The 22482-nt window shown below is 34.6% G+C and overlaps 1 protein-coding gene across 11 annotated transcripts in view; it reads left to right on the forward strand.

The window, feature by feature from the left end:
• Positions 1-22482, forward strand: part of CCDC91 (coiled-coil domain containing 91) — a 347553-nt gene that overhangs the window by 131037 nt on the left and 194034 nt on the right. The gene's annotated exons all lie outside the window — the stretch shown is intronic.

The raw sequence follows: 22482 nt of genomic DNA on the forward strand, positions 1-22482 counted from the left end.
TTATTATTGTAAGAGATTCAAGGCTGTATGCTAAATCTTCATACTTTCTTGCAAAGTTAGGCAGTATATGACCTCTTTTGATTTATGCTAATACCAAGGTTTATGTGAATACATTTCAGAAATGCTATGCTATTATAATTATGATACTTTTTCTATGACATTGTTTCATCTCTTATAAATTTAAGAACCCTTTAACATGGTCTTTTCAGGAACATATAATTTGGTAGAATATGGTTTTAACGTTTATTTACGGTTACTCCATATGCTATTAGGTTGTTTATAAGTACATTTATCACTTCAGAGGGCTATGTTTTATTTTCTTTACTAGATAGTAAATCACCCAAGGAACATTCCCAGAGTGCACACAGACTTTTTTTTTGTAGTCAGTAAATATTTTTGAGAAGTGCTTAGTGAGTTTTTTCTTTTTTTTAATGTGCTTAATGGCAATGCCACAAAATAGGAAAACATGGACTTACAGTGTGGCTAAGCCTCATCCTCATGCAGTGGTGAAGCAAACCTGTTATTTTTGAATATTCTAGTTTACAATCTCTAAGGATGTATTTACTGTATTTTCCTACTTATCTGAGGTCAGACTTTGACCTCAGCCATTCTAGAACAAAGCCACAGACCTCAGCAGTAAATGAAGATTAGTTTGAAGCAAATGCTTATAAAATCAGTACACTTTATTTGGCAGGTAAAGTAATAGAGTATCTCAACCAGACAGTTACATATAAAATAAAAGAGAAAAGATACATTTGATCACAGTGGCCAGAAAAGCATGTTGAAGGAGAAGACATATTCAGAGTTTGGAAATTTGAGAAAATTTTGGTAAGGGTTAGGTGGCTCCCAGCGTCTTTGTTGTCTTTATATTCATTTGCTGAATTTTGAACTTTGGACTTTTCTCAGGTATAAGTGATTTAAGAGATATTGCTATATATTGGTAAGAGTTGAAGAGCTGTACTCTCCTTTTCTCTTTGAATGTTTACTTGTTGAGAAGGCTGTGTGTGTTTACATATTCTGTTTGAGGGAGGAAGGACATTGTGGTTTTGAAAGGAATAGGTAAGAAATCTACTATGTAAAACTGTTTAACAATGCAGAGAATGGTGTCTTGAATGGAAGAATGCTTATGTATAGTAAATGCTATTTGAGCATTTTTTTTTGCTTGGTTTAGTTTGTTCCTTGCTACCTCATCTTTATTATTTAGCTCTCTATTTGAAAGTCACTTGCTGAGACAGCCTTTTTCTGACCCTTCTGGATAAAGTAGTTCTTCTTCCCCATATCCCACTCCTCTTTTATTTTCCTCAAAACATAGCTGAATCATACTTGTTTATATAGTTATTGTTTGGCTGTTTCCTCTTTCCTCCCAGAATGTAAGTTCCTAGTGGGATAAATTTTCTTATTTAACCATGATATTATCAACTCCTAGAATAGTGCCTTGCACATAAAAAATATGTTGATTGGTTGACTGAAATGTGTGGTTTGTAGACTGCTATGGATTGAATGGTTTCCCCCTAAAATTCGTACATTGATGCTCTCATCCCCATTTTGATGGTATCTGGAGATGAGACCTTTGGTTTAGATGACGTCATTAGGATGGGGTCCTCATAATGGAATTAGTACACTTATAATAATAATAGACATCAGAGAACTTGTTCTCTATGTCTCTGCCATGTGGGGATACAGGGAAAAAGTAGCTGTTTTACAAGCCAGGAAGAAAGCCCTCACCAGAAAATGATCATGCTGGCACCTTGATCTTGGACTTCTAGCCTCCAGAATTGTGCAAAAATAAATTTTTGTCATTTAAGCTACCTAGTCTATGTTATTTTGTTATATTAGCCTGAGCAGTCTAAGACATGGAGTATAGCTGTTTTATATTTAAAGCTATAGTGTATTATATCATTATATATATCATATATTACATCACTATACATATATCATTATACATCTAGTGTATATATGTGTAGTGTATAGTGATATACATGTAGTGATGTAATACACTATAGCTTTAATTTATAAATATATGGAGGAAGTTTTTGGGATACAAGCATTAGAAATGTTTATTTTCTTTAAAGCTAAGAAATGACTTCTACCCTATTAAATAAAAATTTCTAAGAAAATACTGAATTTACTTTTAGCTATAGATACAGTGTACAAAGCATTCTAATTATGAAAGATAGATGTAATTATGTTACCTACTCCATCTGCATCTAAAATTACAGGATAGTTGCTAGGGAGTCTCTCAAGTTAAAGCAGCATGTTCACAGAGCAGCATGAAATCTGCAGAATCTGAAGAAAAGCACCCTTCATGGCAAACATTAACCTGCTCTTTACTGCATAGGAATTTGTGGATATGGCAACAGCTCCAGTCCTTCTTCTGCTTTGAGACATTACCAATGACCTTACACATTTAAAAAATCCTTGGCCTCTTCTTTTGCTTTTAATTTCCTGAAACCTTTCTTCCCTATCATTTTGGACTTTTTCCCCACTTGGTTTTTGAAGTTTCTCCCATTTTTTTGTAGTTTCTTATTCTCAAGTCATAAGTTTCCATTTCTTTTTAGTGTGCGTATATTTTCTATGTGTCTAAATATTCCTTCTCTGCTTCCTTATTCTGTCATACAAATTTTTTGAGGTTTTTCTTAAAACACATATTTTTTCTAGTAACATAGTCTAGTAAAAATTTCAAATATAGAAATCCATAACTTAGAAAGTAAAAGATGCCTATAATTTTATACTTTATGGATAACTTATAGACAGATAGTATTAACTTGTCTTCCAGAATATTATACATATTTATACTTTCACCAAGAAATACATGAGAATGCCTGTTTTACCATATCCTTGCCTACTGGGTATTGCCAGACTTTTAATATGCCAGTTAGAGAAGTAAAATATAACTTTTGATATTTTAATTTTTATTTCCTTATTAGTATGTTAGATTTTTTTCATATGGCTGTTGATCATTTTTCCCCTACATTTCCTGTATCTCTTTATTTTTAATTTAAAAAATTCTATCTTAAGTGATTTATAAGAACCTGTATATATTAGGATTATTTACATTTTATCATATATTGTGGAATTTTTTTTATGTTGATAGCTTTTTCTACAGTTAATTTAAAAAATTAACTCTAGTAAATTTTTTAGTAATGGTATATACTATTTTATATACCATTTTAGTATATAATAGTATAAGGTTAGTCTCTTATATATGAGTTTTGGGTTAGAAAATATTTGTCTATGTTTAATTCCAGTCATTTTGTAGTTTCATTTTACATTTAACTTTTTATCTATCTGGACTTTGTATTGATAGAGTGAGATGGAGTCTAATTACTCCTTTTCCCACACAGTTAGCTTGTTACCATGACAATATTTGTAAAACAGTCCCTCTTGTCCCTTCTTATTTGGAATGCATCTTTGCCGTATATTAAATTTCCATATATACTTAGATATATTCCAGATTTGATTTCCATTTCTGTTGATATGTGTCTGTGTATTCCTGTGATAGTACCACCTACATTACTGTTTTATTGCACATTTAGAGATTTGATAGGGCTGTGCTTTCTTTTCTTAACTATTCTTGCCTGTTACTCTTAACAGTTGAATTTAATAATCATTTAATCAAGGTTTTAAACCCTGTTGTGATTTTGATAGAAATTTTGTTAAATTCTTAGGTGTATAGATGCAAAATTGACATTATTCTCTGTTTTTAGGGGGAAGTCATTAGAGTTTAGACTCAGAATATAAATAGGTCTTTGCCAAATAGTCAGGTGGGGAAGGTAGCTTCTTATAGAGGGAGTGGCACATGCAAAGCCCTGCAGTTGTGAAATAACATGACCTGTGTGAAAAATTGCTAATACTAGAGTTTCAGTAGTGAGGGATATTGGTATGTCAGCATAGGATGTGAGGGGAAGGCATTTTTGTAGCTGAATATGAAAATTTTGTTAGAAATTGTCAAAATGTTTTTAGCAGTTGAGTAACACTAAACATACTTGCATTTTGGAAAGATATTTCTTGCAGTTGATATGGATGAGTTGGAGGAAGATGAGATGGAGTTAGAGAGACCTTGTTAGAGTCTGCTACATTAGTCCAAGAGAAATATAGAGATCTTAATAAAGTAAAGAAATACAAATAAAGATGGAGGAGAGGGAGAGATGTTTGAAGGATATTTAGACGGAAAATTTAGAAAATGTAGTAACTTGGGGGTGAGAAAGAGGAAAGAATCTAGAATGGCTTGGCTTTGAGATTTGTGAAATTCTTCAGACCCTAATTTGTAAAATTTCCTTGTGAAACTTTAAAAAAAAGTATAGTTCACAAAAATAATGATTGTTTCTTTCACTCTATAGTGAATTAATAACAGCAAAGTGGGGAGGGGGACTGTCAAGAGGTGGGCAGATAACCTTTACGTGCATTAAATCTTCTCTTCCTCAGTCTCTCTCAAATCATTAACATTCTTTCCCTCAGCAATGCCATTGCCCTAGCCTAGGGAGCAATCACTTTTCACTCAGATTATTGTAATTTTACTTTTCTCGAATCCAGTATCCTTGCTGAAGCCAGAATAATTCCTCAAATCCGATCATTTCATACTCTGGCTTAAAACTCTTCAGTGGTTTTTCTCTTTTCCTTAGGATTAACGCCAACCTTTGAAAATACCTTACAAGGTTTCATTTTCCTTACTCGTAAAATAATAATAATAATAATAATACTTCCTTTTTGAGTTATTGTGAAGATTAAGTTAGTTCATGTTCTGAAGTGTTTAAGAACAATGTCTGGCACACAACACTGTTATAAATGTTTGCTCATGTTATTTTTATTTTTTGTTTAGTATCTTACTTTCCATCCCATCTAGACTGTAAGAACCATAAAATTTGAAATGATATCTTTCTGTTGATTGATATTCTCAGTGTTTAGCACAGAATATATTAATATTAAATATTAAATGTGTAACACATAATTTTATGAACGAATGTCACTTGGAAGCATAATAATGAAGCATTCAGAAGCTCTCAAGCAGAGGCAGAATGTACTATTTGTCATAATGTAATAGGAGAATGAATTTTTATAGTATTCTGTGTTGCTAAGAAAAACAATTGCATCCAGTTGCTTTTGTTATAAGACAGCAGCTCTGAAATGTTTTTATTGTTTGAAGAAAGATATTAGATAAATTGGGAATAACATAAAAGTAATTGAATATATACAAATAGAAAAGAAAAACAATGGCAATGTTTGGTTGTTAACTAAAATTAATAGATACCCTAAGTGATTTTTTTATGTAAGAAAAAGTTGCTCTATTAGGAGGTCTGAATGTACTTTTTCTCCTGAAATGGTTAAGAAACAGGTTTTTTCATATATTTATTCATCCAACAAAAATTTAAAAGATGCCTTGTATGTTCCAAGTTGTATTTTGGGTGATTGCGATACATTAGCGGAAAAACAACAAAAATCACTGCTTATGGAGTTTACATTTTAGTGGATAAGAAAGACAGTGTTTAATAAACATAAAAATAAGTTAATTATAAAGTAGAAAGTGAATAAGTGATGAAAACTATAGCAAGGTAAAGGATACATTGTGAGTACTGGAGTAGAGGAAGGGTGGGTTATAATTTTTAGTGAAGTGATCAGGATTTCATTTAAAAGATGACTTTAAAGCCAAAAGTTGAAGATGGCAAGAAGAGGAGATTTTAGGCATAAGAAACAGCCAATGAAAATGCACTGGATTAGGAATCTATTAAACCAGTGTTGCTGAAGCAGAATGAATGAGGGGAAAGTATAATGGGAGGTGAAGTTATTTAAAGAGAGAGGTAGGGCAAGGGGATGGGGAGGGCTTAATGATTTTGAAACTTCTATTTAGGAAATATTATTTTATTTTAGTTGTGTTTAATTTTATATTTTAAAAAATGTATAGACCTGATCAAATTATGTTTAAACAATATGGCACAGTAAGGAACCATAGGAAATAAAAGATTTTACCTTCTGCAAGATATTTGATAACAAGTATATTCCTTGCAAACAAAACCTGATCAGCAAAAGTAGCACTCTTTATTCCTTTATAGTTGAGGCATATATGCCTGGCCATATGCTTTGCTTCCAAAAAAATTTTTTTTGTCTAAGAGTTATTTGTGGCAATCTGTATTTTTCCCTCCAGTGGACCCCTCATTTGTTCTCTGTGCCATTATATACATGATGCTGAGATTCCGCTTAGAAGTAAGACACAAGTCCACATTTGTTCCACTACAATTGTGAGACATTGCTGCGGCTCAAACTACAGTTAGTTTTTGAGCAAGACTAAATTTTTTGGATCATTTGGGATATTTTTTATTATACATCTTTTGTAGACTTATAGCAAATTTAATGTTTGAATGATTTTTAAAGCTATTTTCTGAGACAACGTTAAATCTCCATTCTATTTATAGAAAATTCCACAGCTAATTTTAAAAAAAGAAACAAGTGATGATAAATGAAACCAGCTTTATTGTAAGCAGAATTCAAAGTGTTACTAACAAAGCAGGTCCCCCTCAAAATGGGTTTCTCTGTTGAGTGCCGTAAAGCCAGTACACAAAACTGAAGGTGAACAACAAGCAGTGAAGGTTTTATTCGATACAATAGAATTGAGAAGCAGGAGGTTGGCTCACAAATCAACTTCTCAGCTCATGAGAGCCAGAAAGTCACAGATATAGGGCATCTTTAATGAAGAGGTTGGGCATTAAAAGGAAGGAGAAGAATATTCATGTCTGTTCTGGGAATGGGCAGAGAACTTCTCGAAACTGGAGTGCTACCTTTTTGTCCTTTTAGGGTTTCTTCCAGTACTTGTCATAGTGATATAGGAGTTAAAAAGAAATTATTTAGGCAGATAGGGAGGGTAAGGAAGTCCTCAGTAAGGTTTTCCTTTTAATGAAAAGCAGCCCCCAAATCATTTTCTTTTCTAACAAAGGGCAACCTGTAAAATTGAGCTGCAGACATAGACAAGCAAGCTGGAAGCTTGCGCAGGTGAATGCTGGCAGCTGTGCCAATAGGAAAAGGCTACCTGGGGGCTATGCATGTTCAACATGGTGGCTCCATCTTCCCTTTCCCTTCCAAACCATGTGTGTTTAAGTAAGGAGCAGACAACATGGTTCTGGCCAAGTAGAAAATCCATTTGTATAATAAAAAGATTAGGGTGGAGTGGCCATCTTCCTTGTGCTATGTAAATGTCACACCTGGTCCAACCAATCTTTGGGCCCTATGTAAATCAGACACCACCTCCTCTAGCCAGTCTATAAAAGCCCATGTACTTCAGCGTGGGCCAGAAGTCTCACAAGAGAAAAAGAGCTATTCTCCTTTTTCTTTCTTTTGCCTATTAAACCTCTGCTTCTAAACCCATTTCTTGTGTGTCCACATCCTTGATTCCCTTGGCGTGAAACAACGAACCTTGAGTGTTTACTCCGGACAACGACGCCACTTCAGTAGTGATTGTCAGCTGTCCTGGCACTGGTGGGAGTGTCATTTAGCATGGAAATTAGATTATAATGAAGTTTGAAGTTCTTCAGCGGCCAAGTGAGCTGCCATGTTGAATCTCATCAGTCTTAGCAGGTTTGGTCACAATAGGGAACTTCTGACCTCAGGCATCCTGTTTCCTAAAGATAAGCAGAGTTAAGGTGAGATAGGAATTCAACTAGGTAGATCCTGTAGGCCTTATGCTGGGTAACAAAAAGATCCCCCTGTATCATATATTCTTGGTAATATAGGGGCACTCTGTTAATTTAACACTGAAATTTAACTTTTAAATTTCTTTGCCTTTCAGGGCATCACAGTTTATTTGATGTTTGTATGGCTGTCAACATCTCTAAGAATACAGGAAAAATGAGTTTTAGACATATTGCCATCTACCTTACATTATTATCTAGAGAAAGGTGTTTGAACTACATTTCAACTTCGATTTCCACATCAGCTGTTTGTAGCTGTTTGTTGTTTTCTGTGTGCTAAACATATTGTGTTTTTTTTTCCATTTACTTATTTGCAACTCATTTTTCTGCACAAAAGTTTTGGATGTCTTTTGTGATTTTCAACATCAAACTAGAAAACTATAAATTAAAAATATCAGAATTAGTGACTATACACATAGAATGGAATATTGAGGCCAAGAGAAAAATAAGTCTGTAGTTATTGTCAAAACATTTGTTGAAACTGAACTGCAGCTTTTATTTTCAGATTGCCAATTTAGAAAGAGCAACATAATAATTTGTAAGGAAAAGCTGACTCCTTGCATAGTGGAAGTTGTATAGACATTTCATAGGATTTGCAGTAATGATCTCTGAAAATTTGGGTGAAGTGCTTGTGCTTAAAAGCAGTAGAGTTGTTAAGATGTAGTGAGAGAATATAAAACTTTTCTCTGTCCATAATGATATTCTGTTCATTTTATGAGAGAGCATCACATTTTCCAAATGGCAATGACTAAAAAGAATTATTATTTTTTATGAACGTGTTAGATATGATATAAACAGATGCGATTTTTTTTTTCTTTTTAACTCCTTTTTTGTTTATAAACTGAACATATTCTTAATCTTTCTTTTTAGGACACTCAGCTATAGGATAGTTTATTGAATATAGATGCTTAAAATAAGAAAAAACAGTTTGAGTCAGTAGCTTGAAGGCAGGAAGCAAATGGTAAGCTTCAGACAATGGAAAAGAAATGAGAACCAATGGTGTTTGGAAGAAAATTGTAAACCATTTACTTTCCATTAACCTCATAAAATTTGTCTTTCAAAAAATAAAAATGCATTTTTCATACCTGGACTCTACATATGGTTTTGAATGGAAAATAAAGAAGTCTTCCTGAAATAATAACTGAAGATAGCAAGTTAAAATGTGAATCAGTTGCCTGTTATGCAAATAATGATTCAGTTCAATGTTGGATTTCAAGGGCCAATAATTTTTATGAAAGTATTACTAAAGCAAGGTGTTTGGGTTGGATTTTAAAGTCTATGTCCTTTGGTTGACTTTCCGTCGTTTTATTCATTTTAGAGAGCTTGTTTATAATATTGTGGCATGTATTTCATTCCCACCAAATTCTTCCTTTTGCATCCTTGGCACCAATGTGGACATACAGGATCTAAAACCTAAAGATATATTTCATAGGTGAAACTGTTTTTCCGTGACATAAACCCCCTTGTTCATATACCTAAATATGTTATATTTAATTTTATATGATAAGGTCTACATATACTTGAGACACCTTTTTATTTAAATAGGAATTTGAATCAGTAATTACTGACTAAATGACAGACATAGTGTATATAGATCGTATAAATTGTCAGATATTATTAAGGACATTATTAAGGATTTTTTTTTTATTATACTTTAAGTTCTATGGTACATGTATGTGCACAATGCTCAGGTTTGTTACATAGGTATACACGTACCATGTTGGTTTGCTGTACCCATTAACTCGTCATTTACATTAGGTATTTCTCCTAATGCTATCCCTCCCCCAGGCCCCACCCTACGACAGGCCCCAGTATGTGATGTTCCCCGCCCTATGTCCAAGTGTTCTCATTGTTCAATTCCCACCTGTGAGTGAGAACATGTGGTGTTTGATTTTCTGTCCTTGTGATAGTTTGCAGAGAATGATGGTTTCTAGCTTCATCCATGTCCCTGCAAAGGACATGGACTCATCCTTTTTTATGGCTGCATAGTATTCCATGGTGTATATGTGCCACATTTTCTTAATCCAGTGTATCTTTGATGGACATTTGGGCTGGTTCCAAGTCTTTGCTATTGTGAATAGTGCTGCAGTAAACATACGTGTGTGTGTGTCTTTATAGTAGCATGATTTATAATCCTTTGGGTCTATACCCAGTAATGGGATAGCTGGGTCAAATGCTATTTCTAGTTCTAGATCCTTAAGGAATCGCCACACTGTCTTCCACAATGGTTGAATTAGTTTACACTCCCACCAGCAGTGTAAAAGTGTTCCTGTTTCTCCACATCCTCTCCAGCACCTGTTGTTTCCTGACTTTTTAATGATTGCCATTCTAACTGGTGTGAGATGGCATCTCATTGTGGTTTTGATTTGCCTTTCTCTGATGACCAGTAATGATGAGCATTTTTTCATGTGTCTTTTGGCTGCATAAATGTCTTCTTTTGAGAAGTGTCTGTTCATATCCTTTGCCCACTTTTTGATGGGGTTGCTTTTTTTTTTGAAAATTTGTTTGAGTTCTTTGTAGATTCTGGATATTAGCCCTTTGTCAGATGGGTAGATTGCAAAAATTTTCTTCCATTCTGTAGGTTGCCTGTTCACTCTGATGGTAGTTTCTTTTGCTGTGCAGAAGGTCTTTAGTTTAATTAGATCCCATTTATCTATTTTGGTTTTTGTTGCCATTGGTTTTTGTGTTTTAGTCATGAAGTCCGATTAAGGACATTATTAAGGATTATTAAGCAACATTGAGGTGGCTGCTAAAATATTTTCATAGAGTGCCTTGATGGGCACACTATAGGGGTTGCAGCTAGACTGATAAATACTACACTTAAGATTATTGCTGTTGTAGAGCTTATTACAATCCAGTGGGTTATAGGTATTTAACTGTGATTACTTCTCATACTTCAAAGTTTTGCCCTTTAAAAAACAAACCAAAAACCCCTCAGATATTGGAGAAAGCCTATTGAGAAGAGATTGTCATCACAAGTGAGGATAATAAAATTGATTTTTTGCCTGCTCTTTTGGATTTGTTTTATTTCAGCAAAGAAAGGTTATGCTTCCAGATTAGAATTTATTTTTTGCGTTTTCAATAAGATATCTAAGACAAAGGCATCTGTTAAAACTGTGATCTAGTGGCTTCTAAATGTATTAAAAAGATTAGGAAATATTCTGAGGCAAAGAGTTATTGATTTCCTTTTATATTTATTTCACCTTGTTGATATAAAAACGGATGGAACTACAGGCCAAATACTACTTTCTAGCCCCAAGGTATGTTTAAATACAACAGTCTTAACGCCATGCTTGTGGTTTTTGAGTTGTCAGTGATCTCCTGGATGAATACTGTAGACTGGGTATTTGCAGCCAGCACAGCTGTCTTCCTGACAGAGGTTCCTGTGCGGAAAAAACATCAGGCTGGGCTAAAATAACAGGACAAAATAGAAGCAAAAGTATTGTATTCTATGAAAATGGTGATGGTGGTGTAGTTTTGCCTTAAGCCCTTTTGAAAAATCATTTTTAAAACATTGTGGAAATGCCACAGTTCTTGAAATATTTTTTCCCCGTGTTTTGAAGCCTAAGATATTACGGGACAATAGTCATAACAAATTAGACTATGTTTCGAAAAATTACTTTGTATGCCACAGTTCTTTACCCAGAGCTAGGAGATAGTTCACTGTTTTTGTGCAGTTATATTAGCCCTGATATGCCTATTTAGTAAGCATATAGTAAGCATGCTTTAGTAAGCATGCCTTTAAAATCACTGTTAGAAACTCTGGTCTTTGAAGTGTGCCTTTTTGGGACACATTTCTTAGGGCTTGGAAACCAAACATTCTTACCAGCTGAGTGCCCAGTTTTTTCTGGGAATAGATTATGAAATATGTAAAAATATATAAGAAATGGTTCCTACCCTTAAGAATCAAACACTGGAGATATCATATGTATAAGACAATGCGGGATGTGATACATTTATAAGGGTGGAGTTTAGTAATTTTGTAGATGGGGGCTACAATCTTCAATCCTTCTTTAAAAGAATTGTTTATTTCCTTCATAGTCAGAAAATACTTAATGTGATTAAATGTTTCATTAAGGTTTTTACAAATTAGTATGTAAATTTATTTTTATCCTTCATTCAGAAAGGATTCTAAGTGTCTATACTTACTAGGAAATTACATGTTTCATAATTAAACTGTATGAATAGCAATTCATAACATACTGACATAGGAACAGGTAAATCAGATCTGGGACTTACTACTTCAGTAAGGACAAAAAAATCAGTAAATAAAAGGTCCAGATAGTAACATGATGATACGTTAGCTTGAGTTAAGGTACATTTAACATCTCTTAAGTGATTTAAGAGTGACTTTCATGCCTAGTTTTTGCAGTTTTCATTTTAAGGAAGATATTGAAAATCCTGGAGGAGATTCAGAAAAGAGCGTCCTAAGTAACTGAAGGGGAAGCATGACCTAAAAATATGATGACTTTTAAAGATTATTTTTTAAAAGATGATTAGAAAACACTACTTTTGAATACCTGTATATTACCTTTCATAGGAATAAATTAACAAATGAGAAAAAATATTTGATCAAACTACTTGACTTTTGATTCAGAAAATGTGCTCTATATTTTGTGGAAGTTAATAAAGATTTGGGAGTATTAGTGGTCTTAAAATGGACCAAACTAGTTTAATGCTCTGCTCATCCCCTCTGACTTTTCTAGGACATAACTCCTCAGTTGTTTTCCTCACTCATCAGTATATAACCTTGTTTTATGTGTGTTTCTGTGGAAATCCCCTTATTAGATATTCCTGATTTATTAACATTGACCTCATGGCCAACAGCGCTGTACCTCATGCCTGAAGGAAGCTTATCTAACACAAGTGTTTTTTTTTCGTAAGGCATGTCATAGCCTTTGCACTTATGAACATTAGGCAGCACCTTAGTACTATGCTTGGGGACCATTTTAAACAGTGAAATCACAGCAGTAAGCAAAAACTGTGAAAAACATGGTGTTAAAAAGACCAAGAAAATGATACTTGTTTATAGTATGACAGTTGAAACAAGAATCGTACAGTGCTCTACCTGGTATGACCTTAGCTGAGAATGTGTACGTTGGGCAACTGAAAATTTTTCCCACTTTGGGGTCAGGCATGGTGGCTCACACCCGTAATCCCAGCACTTTGGGAGGCTGAGGCATCCTGATCACGAGGTCAGGAGATCGAGACTATCGTGGCTAACATGGTGAAACCCTGTCTCTACTAAAAATACAAAAAATTAGCCAGGAGTGGTGGCAAGTGCCTGTAGTCCCAGCTACTCAGGAGGCTGAGGCAGGAGAATGGCGTGAACCCAGGAGGCAGAGCTTGCAGTGAGCCGAGATTGCGCCACTGCACTCCAGCCTGGGCGACAGAGCAAGACTCCATCTCAAAAAAAAAAAAAAAAAAAAATTCAATAAATAATAAATTTTTTTTCCCCACTTTGTGCATGTCCACAAATGACCACAAAAGCACCTAGGATATTTATTTTTGGGTTACAAATAAGTTTAGCCAGTAGGCAAACTCTCAAATATGGAATCTTCGAATAATATAGATTGACTCCATCTGGGAACAGATGGCTCTATTCATGTCTCGTCTTTTGCTTTTCACTTTTATCTCTATCTTGGTATCTTTCTAGAGATACTCCTCAGGGAATCTCGGCTTTTATTATTTTATTTTCTGTACTTGAAAATCTATTCTTGATTACCTTTATTGCAGCTTTAAATTTAGAAATCATTAGGATTATTTTTCAGTGGCCTTTCCATACCTCAGATTATATAGACTTTATGACAGTTAGTCTAGTTTCTCACATGTGTAATTTGTCCTTTTAAGTTCTAATGCAAATGTGAGTTACAAGTTTTCCAAAATGTTTTTCTATTTTTTTGTAGCTACATCTCTGTTGAAGATCTTTTTGTTAATCACTGAGTTATTACCGTTTAAAAAATATTGATGATGATTTATTTTGGTTTGTTTTTGTACTTACATGACAGACTTCTGTGCTTTTATTTGGGATTGAAACGACTTCTGGCAGAATTTATGTGTGTGTGTGTGTGTGTATGTGTATGTGTGTGTGTGGCTTTTAGCCTTAAAGTATCAAGTGTGGGGAGGGGTTTATGAGTTTTATTTGTTAGAAGTCTAACAGCTTGAGGAATGTGAGGTGCTATAGGTAGCAGAGATGTTTTCTTGTTTGGAAGACTTGCTTTTCCATATTTGGTGTGGGAGTTAGGAGTTTGTTTGTATAGTTCTATTCTTTATCTAGCTTCTGGCCTCGGGCAATTTGAAGGAATGGTTTTTGAAGAGGAAAACGGGTTTTATTTAAAACTAAAATATTTAAGCACCTAATATGAACTCATCATTTTCTTGGCATTATATTAATAGGTAAAAAACTCTTTTCTCTAAAGAGTTCAGGTGGCCTAAAATCATCTATTTTTATTTCTTCTCTATCCTTGCCTATGGCATCCTTTTGTCTTTGGTCTAGTCTGAGGAAGGGTTAGAAACCAGATAACTAGCCTTGTTGGAATTGCTCAAAGAAGGGCAGGTGGCTTCTGTATTAGGGTTTGGGAACATTATCCTTGCACATAAATTCTGGAGCACAAATTTTGGATACTTTTATTTACTCCTTAGGATACATTTTTTTTATACTTTAGAAAATGGTTTTCTGGATTTCTGGGTTGCTTAATAAAGTAAGGAAATCCAATGGGGCAGTATCATATACATTTACCTTACAGGAAGTATAACTCAGTGTAATGGCAAAAGCTGAAAACACTTGGGCACCAAACTAAGCAAACATAACAGTAACAACCCTCATTTCCAAATAGACAAAATTAACATATGACCTAGAGTCTGAAATGATAGGTATATAGCCTGTTCGTTTCATCAGTCTTCTAAAATGTCTCCTTAATAGTGTTTAGAGAAGATACCAAATATTAGGTACTGTTTAGTTCAGTGTTTATGTGTGTGTGTGTGTGTGTGTATAAATATACATAAATATAAATATATACAAATATATAAAATATTTAATATATATAAATATTTTAAAAGTTAAACATCAAAATATATAAATATGAAAAATATAAAATATAAATATACATTTATATTTTATATATTTATATATAAATGTATATATAATCTATGTATAATATATTTATTAAATATAAATATTTATATATAAATATATTTATAAATATATATTCATATAAATATGTGTATAAATACATATTATATACTTGTATAATATATAATATATAATACATATTGTATGCTTATATAATATATAATACATATTGTATACTTATATAATGTATAATACATATTATATACTTATATAATATATAATACATATTATATACTTATATAATATATAATACATATTATATATTATATAATATATAATACATGTTATATACTTATATAATATATAATACATGTTATAAATATTTATATATTTAAACATATATTCACATATAAAATATATATTTATATATAAATATTATGTATATATAAATATATAAAAAATATATATACATTTGAGACCAGGTCTTGCTCTGCTGGAGCGCAATGGTGTGATCACAGCTTACTGCAGCCTCGACCTCCCAGGCCCAAGCGATCCTCCTACCTCAGTCTCCTGAGTGGGTGGGGCTACAGGTACATGTCGCCATGCCTGTCTGATTCTTTTATTTTTTGTAGAGACTGAGCTTCCCTATGTAGCCCGGCTTATCTCAAACTCTTGTCCTCAAGCAGTCCTCTGGCTTTGGCCTCTCAAAGTACTGGATTACAGGCAGGAGCCACCACACCTGTCCTCAGGATTTTAATTTTAAAAGTATTTTATTTAAATACTTCAACCATTTTTAGTAGAATTCTCCCATAAGGCAAACATCCTTATCTCCCCTTTTTTTTTCTTATTATTTTTGTCTTTTTAGAGATTATATTAACTCTCTGTTACCATATGTTTGGTGGAAGGACAGCTTTATGAGTGCCAATTCTTAAACTGACATGTAGACAGTGTTGCATCATGGCCTATAGAAAAGTTTGGACTGTTTTTTTTTTTTTTTTAAAAAAAAACCACACAATTTTTTCATCTTATATGTAGCAGAGATATTTGCCGTATATTTTATTTCCTCAGAAATGATTATTGGTTTATTATCAGAGAGTATTTGAACTACTTTTTTTTGTTTTTACCCTTAATCTCCTTCCCAAAGAAACACAAATGGCTCATTCAATCTAATTTCTTAGTAATAAATGGAAAAAATAAACAGGCAACTCCTAGTCGCCAGGGCCCTAATTCAGAAGAACAGGATACTCCCAGAGTAGAACTGGTTGGAATATTTTATGCTTGTCTAGCCTGGTTAGTTGTGAGCAGAAAGTAATTACTAATTGATGGCAAGGAAGGAAGAGAATCTGATTCATAGGTACTCTAATCAGAATAATAATTATTGGAAAATTGGGACATATCCGTATTATTTTAAGTGTGATTTTTAAAGTGCTCCTTAAGTCCTAATAGAACAAAAAAGATTTATGCTGTATATTATACATATTAGAAATTTTAGCAATGGTTCCAGTGTTGTGATTTTTATAGTTATGGTTACATTATCTCTTAAAGAAAACTTTCATAGACTCAATAATTCAACTTCAACATTTTATTTTAGGCTAACATTTTGGCAGGGGTGGGCTTGTTGGTGACTATTTTCTGAAGCTTGAAAAGTTTTGCTTAAATCATAGTAAATTGTTATTTCTGGTATGCATGGCATTTTTCATTCCTAGAAATGAAGAGTCATTTTTGGAGATGTTTATAAAACATGAAAGTAGACAGGAGAATAGGAAGGTCTGACATTGTTCATGCTTTTGCAGCTACAGGTAATTCATTTTCAGATCACCTATCTGCCCCTAATGTAATATTCCCATTCCTGAAAGTAGAGAGGAAAAAAAGTAGTCCTTGCTAGAATGTCCTGTGAAAAAATATTTTTTTAAACTACAATTTGATAACTATTCAAACTTTATATATTTATATGGATTATTACATGTAATTTTCACTTTAAAAAGAGTCAACTGAAGACAATATTTTTCATCTTTGAATATATTCAAATTCCTTCTATAATAAAATTGTCAATAGCTCTGTGTTTCATCCTGATGATATGCAAAATGCTTTTCCTGCATCATTGTTGGTTCAAGTTACAAAGCATTAGTAAAGCCTCAGTATCAAGTAGCTTTTCCATCCAGGTCAATTGCCCCCAGTTAGAAATCATTAATTTCATTATATTTATCTCAATTTATTGCATACTTTTGAAGGTAATCACTGTTCCTTGGAGATAAGTTATCTTTCATGCCAAGCATCAGTTGTAATATTTTCCATAATACTTCCACCAAATAACAACATATATTTGATGTTTTTCGTTAATGAATAATTTGAATGTGATTGAATTCATACTGCTCTTATAGCATTATCTATCTAACATAACAAACCTGCCCCATTTTAAAAATAAATTCTTTATTAACATAACTTTATAATATCTCATCTTAGGAATGAAACATGCTTTTCAAAATCATCTTGTTTTTTATCTAGATTATTGTTTTCTTTATTATTTTAAAATCATGTTATTTCTGAATATCTTTATGCAGGAAAGTCTGTCTTGATTCATGACCTTGTTTTTTTTTTCTTTAAAGTTACAGTTATTTGAAGAGGAATTATCATAGGATGGAAATATATACTTTAAATTGGTTTTATGAAAGTTTGAACCAAGTTACATTGTCAGTGCTTATCTCATACTCATCTATTGATCCACTTAATACATGGAAAAAGAGTTTTAGTACTTGAAAGTTAGAAAAAAATACACCTTTCAATTTGAATTTTTGAAAATTACTCATTGCCTTGGACTAAAATATTTTTATCAGGTAGTTTTTGTTTTGTTTTTCTTAACTCTCTATTCCCATTTTTTGAACATTTTTCCTTTTGGGATTGCAATATTTCTTATAAATTTCTATAGATTTTTTTATGCTCTAAGTATTGATTTAAACTCCATTATCTAAGTTCTGTTTTTTGGTGAATATTTTACCTAATAATTTAATGCATGATTAATAAATAATGAGCACCAGCTCATCAGATATTGTCAGGGGAGAAAGTTCTGAACCCAAGAGACAAAAGTCTTGAATTTATAGTCTATATTTTAGTGGGGTATAGACATAGAGCAAATAGATGAATTTGTAGTTTCTTAGGTGGTGATGGTGCTTTGAAGAAAAATGAGGAATAATAAGCAAGCTGGAAAATGGTAGGATATGGTCTTTTATATAGGGTGGTAGTGGAAGGCCCCTCTAGCAAGATTATATTTGAGTAGAGACTGTTAGCAAGTACATGTATTGGTCCTTATGGATCTTTTGTTTTTTTCTTATGTGCTTATCACAGACTTTCCCCTAAACGCACCCCATAGTGTTTTTTTTTTATTATTATACTTTAAGTTCTAGGGTACATGTGCACAATGTGCGGTTTTGTTACATATGTATACGTGTGCCATGTTGGTGTGCTTCACCCGTGAATCTTGAGTGTGTGTGTGGGTAGAGAAAACAGTGTGAATGCCCTGAGATAAGATTGTGCTTGATGTGCTTTCAGAAAGTACAAGGATGTTTGGGTGCTGGAAGGGGTGATAATCATGCAAATAATAGAGAGATACCAGGGGGCCAGCCTATATAAGGCCCTGTAGGCCAAGGTAAGGATTTTGGATTTTACTCTTATTGACGTAGAAAGCTATTTTAAGCAAGAGTGCCATGATTGTTGTGAATTTAAAAAAAAATCACTCTGACCTCTGTGGGGAAAATACACTGTATAGGGTGGGGAGAGACCAGTAGGATGCCATTGCCATGTTCTGGGGAAGAGAAGATGGATGGCTTGGACTAGGGCAGTGGCAAATGGAGGTGGTAAAAAGTGGTTGTATTCTGGTATGTTTCTTTTTTTCTTTTTCTTTCTTTCTTTTTTTTTTTTTTTTTTGAGACGGACTCTCGCTCTGTCGCCCAAGCTGGAGTACAATGGTGCAATCTTGGCTGACTGCAACCTCCGCCTCCTAGGTTCAAGCGATTCTCCTGCCTCAGCCTCCCGAGTAGCTGGAATTGCAGGCATGCACCACCATGCCTAGCTAATTTTTATATTTTTAGTAGAGACAGGGTTTCACCATGTTGGCCAGGCTGGTCTGGAACCCCCGACCTCAGGTGATCCACCTGCCTCGGCTTCCCAAAGTGCTGGGATTACAGGCATGAACCACCACGCCCGGCTGGATTCTGGTATATATTTCAAAGGCAGAGCTGACACGGATTTCTGTCAGACTAATGTGAAGCATGAAGGAAAGGGAGTAGTTTAGATCTGTGGTCTGAAGAGCCTGAAAAATTTTCCATTTACTGACATAGGAAATCTGAGGGAAGAAAATGTTTGGAGAGGTGAGGCAATCAGTTCAGTTTGGGGAAGGTTAAATTTAAGAAGACTTTTAGTTATCCAGTTAGATAGTTGAATAGGCAGCTAGTACATGAACCTGGCATTAGGGGTTTGGGGCTGGCATATTTAAACATGTGGCTAGATGTGATCACCTTCAGAGTAAATGTAAATACTGTCATCCCTCCTTATCTGTATCTGCAGATTTGATTGACTGTGGATCAAAAATATTTGGGAAAAAAATAAAACAATAAAAATAATATAGATAATACAATATAACAAGTATTTACATTTTGTTAGGTATAATAAATAGACATGATATATAAAATATGCAGAAGGATATGAAGAGATTGTATGTAAATACTATGCCATTTTATGTAAGAGACTTGAGCATCTGCAGGTTTTGGTATTTGCCTGGGATCTGGAACCAATCCTACATGGATACTGACAGACAACTTTGGAGAAGTTTGAGCCCTGAGAGGCAGTGCCCAACCACAGACTTGAGCCAAAATGCCCAGGTTTGAATCTCACCTCAACCAGCACTGGGGCATGTTGTTTACTTATAATGAACCTCAGTGTCCTTGTCTGTAAAACAAGGATAAACACAGTACTTATCTGTAAGAGTTATTGTGAGGATCAAATCACTGTATTAATATGAATATACACACATATATATGTATATATACACACACTACTTGTAGCTATATTTTGTATATAGTACCAGTGGTTGCTAAATATTTTGACATTAAGACCCCTTTACACTCTCAGTCATTGTGGATCACAAAGAGCTTATGTTTATTGATATTTACCATATTAGAATATAAAACTGAGAAATTTAAAAAATGTTTAACTCATTTAAGAAACTATTGTAAACCCTTACATATTGGATAATATTTTGGGAAACATAGCTATATTTTCCAAAATAAAAACAAATTTAGTGAGAAGAATGGCGTTGTTTTATCATTTTGCAAATCTTTTTACTGTCTGTCTTCATGGAAGACAGCTGTATTCTCTTATCTCCTTGTTTATTCAGTCTTTGGTGATATCATAGGTCATGCAACCTCTGGAAAACCCCAGTGTATATTCATGAGAGAATGAGAGTGAAAAAGATAATATCTCAGTAGTTTTATGAAAATAGCTTATGAACTCTCTAAAAGGATTGCAGGAATACTCAGTTAATTACATTTCTTTTGCTGTTGTAACGGCCTTCATTCCTTGGCTCATGGTCCTCTTCCATCTTCAAAGCCAGAAATGGCTGTTTGAGTCTTTCTTATATTGCATCACTGAAAAGGGAAAGGTTTCCCTATCCCCCTTGCAGGGTGTGTAATGGGGGTGTGGCTCGCTTCTTTGGTGGCCCGCTACTCAAACCTGTAAGGGAGCATACAGATGGGCAGGTTGTGGGGCTCCAACCCCACGGCAGTGTCTAGGGGTGAATGTTTACAGCTCTTGAGGCCGCAGTGGGTGTGTGTTATCATGTGCTCTTTTAGTTTAGCCATCTGCGGGCTGCTTGTGTTAGTCAGCTTAATTAGACCCCCTGCCTATGGCAAGGACAGAGGGCTTTCTGTATCCCGAGGTTCTTGCCTTTGTGTACTGGAAGAATTGGATCCCATGTGGGCTTGGAGAATGAGTGCAAGGTTTTATTGAGTGAAGGTAGTTTTCAGCAGATGGGGTAGCCAGAAGGGAGATGGAGTGGGAAGGTTGTTTTCCCCTGGAGTCAGGTTGCTCAGTGATGCGGGCTTTCTTCTGTCCACCCCAATCAAACCCCGTGTCATTCTGCCAGTCGATGGTCTGCTGCCCTGCTGACGTCTGTCGGTGTGCTTTTCCACTGGCGTCCTCTCAACGTCCAGCCACTGCATCTTCTTCTGCTGATGTGCTCCTCTTGAAATCCAGCTGCTTGTGTGTCTGCCTGCTAGGATCTCAGGGTTTTTATAAGCATAGGATGGGGGCATGGCAGGCCAGGGTGGTCTTGGGAGATGCAACATTTGGGTATGAAGACAGGAGTGCCTGTCCTCACCTAGGCCCATGGGCACAGGCCTGGGGGTGGAGCCCTAGCCAAGGACCATGCCCTTCCCTTCCCAGCACTTTCCGGCACCCCTCCCATATCATCACTTTGATACTAACTCTTCTGGCTCCCTGTTCCACATTTAAGGACTTTTATGATGACATTAAACTCACCAGAATAATCCAGGATAATCTCCCTATTTTAAAACCATCTGATTAGTAACATTGATTTCATAAACTACGTTAGTTCCTTTGCCTTGTAACCTGATGTCTCCATAGGTTCCAGAAATTAGGATGTACTTGTTTTTAGGATGCCATTATTTTGCCTATTACACTTAGGATTCCTTGACCACACTTTGAAAACTATAGTTCTGTGTAGATGTTTCCTGCTATTATTTCATCATCCTCATTATTTCTGAAATTTGAGGTACTTCCACATGTTGAGAGATGTGGAGGAACTAGTAAAAGGAAGCTGAGAATGAGTGGCTAGTGGGTTTGCCATCCAGGCCAAGAAAAGTCTGTTTAAAGGCAACAGTAGTTAACTGTGGCAAATGCTGCTGAAGGTTATCTAAAATCAGGACTAAGAAAAGACTGTTGTGTAGATGTATTAGGCAAAATATTGCCCTCTTAAGACGTCCACCTCCTAAATTCCAGAATCTGTGAATATGTTGCATGGCAAAAGGTTCTTTAAAATAGATGTAATTACGATTTCAGACCTCAAAGTAGAGAGATTCTCTTGGATTCCCCTGATGGCCCCAGACAAATTACATAATTCCTTAAAAATATCGAACCTTTTCTGGCTGTGGTGAGAGACACAAAGAAGCATGAGAGGAATTTGATGCCCTGTTGTTTCTGAGATGCAGAAACTGTGTGCAAAGAACTGAATTTTGTCAACAGTTCAAATTAAGAAACAAAAGAAGCCCTTCCCTAGAGCCTCCAGATAGAAAGGCAGTCAGCCCTACCTGCATCTTAATTTTAACCCAGTGAGACATGTTGACTTCTGACTTATAGAACTATAAGATAATAAATGTGTGTTGTTTTAAGCCACCGAGTTTATAGTAATTTGTTATGACAGCAATAGAAAACTAATATAGTAGGCCATTTGTTATGTCAGTGGCCAGTTGTGGCATAGTGGTGGGGATGAAAGTCTGTTGGAGTGAATTTAAGAGAATGAGAGGAAAGGAAGTGGAATCACGATGAGTATAGGAAATTCTTCAGTGTATGAGGGGCAAGAGAAGATTTATTTATTTTTTTGCTGAAAAATATTATAGCAAGCTTCTATCATGGGATTGATGCAGTTGAGTGGGAAAGTTGATGACCAAGTGAAAGAGAGGCCTTGAAGGTTGAAGATGGGGAGAGCAATACCCCTGAGTAGAT

Source organism: Pongo pygmaeus, chromosome 10 (assembly GCF_028885625.2).
Source record: "Pongo pygmaeus isolate AG05252 chromosome 10, NHGRI_mPonPyg2-v2.0_pri, whole genome shotgun sequence".
NCBI lineage: Eukaryota > Metazoa > Chordata > Mammalia > Primates > Hominidae > Pongo > Pongo pygmaeus.